General features: G+C 38.5%; 1 protein-coding gene across 1 annotated transcript in view; it reads right to left on the bottom strand.

Annotated features, from left to right (window-relative positions):
- Nucleotides 1-6,160, bottom strand: part of LOC147010264 (receptor-type tyrosine-protein phosphatase H-like) — a 137,405-nt gene that overhangs the window by 71,271 nt on the left and 59,974 nt on the right. The window lies entirely within an intron of this gene.

Genomic DNA, 6,160 nt, shown 5'->3' with positions numbered 1-6,160 from the left:
AGTATGACATTGTTTTCCTGTTATAACTTCTGACCTTTCACATCTCACTGCCAAAATCGAAACAGTTTACCATCACATCAAAATAAACACGTGTTCCAAGTTTGATGAAAACCCCATCACGGGTTCACAATGAAATGCGGTCACAAATTTTTCATCAAATGGGACCTCTGACATTTGACCTCTTGACCCCATTATCTCATAAATTAATGTTTCCATCACCACACAAACTTGTGCCAAGTTTCACTAAAATCCCTTCAGATGTTCTTTGGTTGTCATGAAAAAGAAAACCTGTCATGGACGGATTCATGCATGCACGTTCAGATGGACGGACAGACAGATGAACAACCCAAAAACATAACTCCTCCATTGACAAAAACTACCAAGGAATGTCTTGAAGAATTATCTGTGCAAGAGGTCATGCAAAAGGTGTTAGAAATGGCACTTTTGGATGTCAAGACCAGTTTCATAAAGTGGTTGTTGTGATGGTATTGAAAGTATTGCTCAAGGACAACAAAGACCACAACTACTTGTTAATGTGAACTCCTTCTTTTCCTTCTTTCTTTTTCCTTCACAGATCCATCGCCTCCTCTCCAACTCCGTGTTGCAATGCAAAACTCAACAACTCTCTCCATCTCCTGGACAAGCCCTGAAGATACAAACAAAGATCATTATGAATATAAAGTGTTGTTGTCCAAGAACATGGAATTGGGAACAAATATAACAATAGGGCAAACAAACTACACCTTTACAAACCTCTCACCTGGAACAGACTACAACGTGTCTGTGTCATCACTCTACCATGAGAGAAAAAGCCAAGCTGCAGTGATACTTGCTACAACGGGTAGGTTACGTGAATACTTGATTGTAAACATGAAAAAGTAAGAAGTTTTTAAATGACTTACACCCTTTAGTGTGGACCTGTGGTGTTGGATTTTTCAGAGAGCGGTTACTGGATCAAGAACTGGCCTTGAATTAAGAAATAATTTTCCATTGGGATAAAATATAGTTTTTAAATGTAAACCATTCAGAGTGAGGACAAAGTGGTCACATGAAGGTTTTGTGAACAATTTGATTTGAATATGTGGAAACGAGAGATAATTTGATGTCACGACATCGACCGATATGACCCAGTCCATGTTAACTCTTTGCTTCCTCTAACTTTGACCTCAAACCTCAAGACCAGTAGACCTCAATATCTAATCTGTACATATATATCATAGTACATGTACTGAGTTTAGTTCAAATTCCATCGCTAATGGGATGACATTAACAGGAGTTAAAATGTGTCCCCTGACACTTGACCTTTTAATGAAAAACCATCTATCATGGATGGATGTATTGATGGAGGTTGACACCCACTTCCACCAAGTTTGATTTAAATATCTTCAGCTGTTTTCAAGTCTCACATTTTTTTCCTGTTATAACCTCTGACCTTTCACATCTCACTGCCAAAATCTAAACAGTTTACCATCACATCAAAATAAACACGCGTTCCAAGTTTGGTGAAAACCCCATCACGGGTTCACAATGTAATGCGGTCACAAAATTTTCATCAAATGGCACCTCTGACATTTGACCTCTTGACCCCATTATCTCATATATTAATGTTTACATCACCACACAAACTTGTGCCAAGTTTCACTAAAATCCCTTCAGATGTTCTTTGGTTGTCATGAAAAAGAAAACCTGTCATGGACGGACTCATGCATGCACATTCAGATGGACGGACAGCCGGATGAACAAACCAAAAACATAACGCCTCCATTGACAAAAAATACCAAGGAATGTCTTGAAGAATTATCTGTGCAAGAGGTCATGCAAAAGGTGTTAGAAATGGCACTTTTGGATGTCAAGACCAGTTTCATAAAGTGGTTGTTGTGATGGTATTGAAAGTATTGCTCAAGGACAACAAAGACCACAACTACTTGTTAATGTGAACTCCTTCTTTTCCTTCTTTCTTTTTCCTTCACAGATCCATCGCCTCCTCTCCAACTCCGTGTTGCAAGGCAAAACTCAACAACTCTCTCCATCTCCTGGACAAGCCCTGAAGATACAAACAAAGATCATTATGAATATAAAGTGTTGTTGTCCAAGAACATGGAATTGGGAACAAATATAACAATAGGGCAAACAAACTACACCTTTACAAACCTCTCACCTGGAACAGACTACAACGTGTCTGTGTCATCACTCTACCATGAGAGAAAAAGCCAAGCTGCAGTGATACTTGCTACAACGGGTAGGTTACGTGAATACTTGATTGTAAACATGAAAAAGTAAGAAGTTTTTGAATTACTTACACCCTTTAGTGTGGACCTGTGGTGTTGGATTTTTCAGAGAGCGGTTACTGGATCAAGAACTGGCCTTGAATTAAGAAATCATTTTCCATTGGGATAAAATATAGTTTTTAAATGTAAACCATTCAGAGTGAGGACAAAGTCATCACGTGAAGCATTTGAAAACAATTTGATCTGAATATGTAGAAACTCGACATACTTTGATGTCACGACATCGACCGATATGCCTCCGTCCATATTAACTCTTTGCTTACTCCAACTTTGACCTCAAACATCAAGATAATTTGAACTCGATATCTAATCTGTACATATATATCATGGGACATGTACTTAGTTTAGTTCAAATCCCAGTGCTAATGGTATCACATTAACAGGAGTAAAAATGTGTCCCCTGACACTTGACCTTTTAATGAAAAACCATCTATCATGGATGGATGTATTGATGGAGGTTGACACCCACTTCCACCAAGTTTGATTTAAATATCTTCAGCTGTTTTCAAGTCTCACATTTTTTTCCTGTTATAACTTCTGACCTTTCACATCTCACTGCCAAAATCTAAACAGTTTACCATCACATCAAAATAAACACGCGTTCCAAGTTTGGTGAAAACCCCATCACGTGTTCACAATGAAATGCGGTCACAAATTTTTCATCAAATGGGACCTCTGACATTTGACCTCTTGACCCCATTATCTCATAAATTAATGTTTACATCACCACACAAACTTTTGTGCCAAGTTTCACTAAAATCCCTTCAGATGTTCTTTGGTTGTCATGAAAAAGAAAACCTGTCATGGACGGACTCATGCATGCACGTTCAGATGGACGGACAGACAGATGAACAACCCAAAAACATAACTCCTCCATTGACAAAAACTACCAAGGAATGTCTTGAAGAATTATCTGTGCAAGAGGTCATGCAAAAGGTGTTAGAAATGGCACTTTTGGATGTCAAGACCAGTTTCATAAAGTGGTTGTTGTGATGGTATTGAAAGTATTGCTCAAGGACAACAAAGACCACAACTACTTGTTAATGTGAACTCCTTCTTTTCCTTCTTTCTTTTTCCTTCACAGATCCATCGCCTCCTCTCCAACTCCGTGTTGCAATGCAAAACTCAACAACTCTCTCCATCTCCTGGACAAGCCCTGAAGATACAAACAAAGATCATTATGAATATAAAGTGTTGTTGTCCAAGAACATGGAATTGGGAACAAATATAACAATAGGGCAAACAAACTACACCTTTACAAACCTCTCACCTGGAACAGACTACAACGTGTCTGTGTCATCACTCTACCATGAGAGAAAAAGCCAAGCTGCAGTGATACTTGCTACAACGGGTAGGTTACGTGAATACTTGATTGTAAACATGAAAAAGTAAGAAGTTTTGAAATGACTTACACCCTTTAGTGTGGACGTGTGGTGTTGGATTTTTCAGAGAGCGGTTACTGGATCAAGAACTGGCCTTGAATTAAGAAATCATTTTCCATTGGGATAAAATATAGTTTTTAAATGTAAACCATTCAGAGTGAGGACAAAGTGGTCACATGAAGGTTTTGTGAACAATTTGATTTGAATATGTGGAAACGAGAGATAATTTGATGTCACGACATCGAACGATATGCCTCCGTCCACGTTAACTCTTTGCTTCCTCTAATTTTGACCTCAAACCTCAAGACCAGTAGACCTCAATATCTAATCTGTACATATATATCATGGTACATGTACTGAGTTTAGTTCAAATTCCATCGCTAATGGTATCACATTAACAGGAGTAAAAATGTGTCCCCTGACACTTGACCTTTTAATGAAAAACCATCTATCATGGATGGATGTATTGATGGAGGTTGACACCCACTTCCACCAAGTTTGATTTAAATATCTTCAGCTGTTTTCAAGTCTCACATGTTTTTCCTGTTATAACTTCTGACCTTTCACATCTCACTGCTAAAATCTAATCAGTTTACCATCACATCAAAATAAACACGCGTTCCAAGCTTGGTGAAAACCCCATCACGGGTTCACAATGTAATGCGGTCACAAATTTTTCATCAAATGGCACCTCTGACATTTGACCTCTTGACCCCATTATCTCATATATTAATGTTTACATCACCACACAAACTTGTGCCAAGTTTCACTAAAATCCCTTCAGATGTTCTTTGGTTGTCACGAAAAAGAAAACCTGTCATGGACTGACTCATGCATGCACGTTCAGATGGACGGACAGCCGGATGAACAACCCAAAAACATAACGCCTCCGTTGACAAAAAATACCAAGGAATGTCTTGAAGAATTATCTGTGCAAGAGGTCATGCAAAAGGTGTTAGAAATGGCACTTTTGGATGTCAAGACCAGTTTCATAAAGTGGTTGTTGTGATGGTATTGAAAGTATTGCTCAAGGACAACAAAGACCACAACCACTTGTTAATGTGAACTCCTTCTTTTCCTTCTTTCTTTTTCCTTCACAGATCCATCGCCTCCTCTCCAACTCCGTGTTGCAAGGCAAAACTCAACAACTCTCTCCATCTCCTGGACAAGCCCTGAAGATACAAACAAAGATCATTATGAATATAAAGTGTTGTTGTCCAAGAACATGGAATTGGGAACAAATATAACAATAGGGCAAACAAACTACACCTTTACAAACCTCTCACCTGGAACAGACTACAACGTGTCTGTGTCATCACTCTACCATGAGAGAAAAAGCCAAGCTGCAGTGATACTTGCTACAACGGGTAGGTTACGTGAATACTTGATTGTAAACATGAAAAAGTAAGAAGTTTTTAAATGACTTACACCCTTTAGTGTGGACCTGTGGTGTTGGATTTTTCAGAGAGCGGTTACTGGATCAAGAACTGGCCTTGAATTAAGAAATCATTTTCCATTTGGATAAAATATCGTTTTTAAATGTAAACCATTCAGAGTGAGGACAAAGTGGTCACATGAAGGTTTTGTGAACAATTTGATTTGAATATGTGGAAACGAGAGATAATTTGATGTCATGACTTCGACCGATATGACCCAGTCCATGTTAACTCTTTGCTTACTCTAACTTTGACCTCAAACCTCAAGACCAGTAGACCTCAATATCTAATCTGTACATATATATCATGGTACATGTACTGAGTTTAGTTCAAATTCCATCGCTAATGGTATCACATTAACAGGAGTAAAAATGTGTCCCCTGGCACTTGACCTTTTAATGAAAAACCATCTATCATGGATGGATGTATTGATGGAGGTTGACACCCGCTTCCACCAAGTTTGATTTAAACGTCTTCAGCTGTTTTCAAGTATCACATTGTTTTCCTGTTATAACCTCTGACCTTTCACATCTCACTGCCAAAATCTAATCAGTTTACCATCACATCAAAATAAACACGCGTTCCAAGTTTGGTGAAAACCCCATCACGGGTTCACAATGAAATGCGGTCACAAATTTTTCATCAAATGGGACCTCTGACATTTGACCTCTTGACCCCATTATCTCATATATTAATGTTTACATCACCACACAAACTTGTGCCAAGTTTCACTAAAATCCCTTCAGATGTTCTTTGGTTGTCATGAAAAAGAAAACCTGTCATGGACGGACTCATGCATGCACGTTCAGATGGACGGACAGCCGGATGAACAACCCAAAAATATAACTCCTCCATTGACAAAAAATACCAAGGAATGTCTTGAAGAATTATCTGTGCAAGAGGTCATGCAAAAGGTGTTAGAAATGGCACTTTTGGATGTCAAGACCAGTTTCATAAAGTGGTTGTTGTGATGGTATTGAAAGTATTGCTCAAGGACAACAAAGACCACAACCACTTGTTAATGTGAACTCCTTCTTTTCCTTCTTTCTTTTTC

This window comes from Eptatretus burgeri, chromosome 17 (genome assembly GCF_056783735.1).
Source record: "Eptatretus burgeri isolate ZD-2024b chromosome 17, Ebu_testis_v1, whole genome shotgun sequence".
NCBI lineage: Eukaryota > Metazoa > Chordata > Myxini > Myxiniformes > Myxinidae > Eptatretus > Eptatretus burgeri.
Note: the sequence above shows the minus strand (reverse complement) of the source record. Positions and strands in the feature narration are given on the sequence as shown.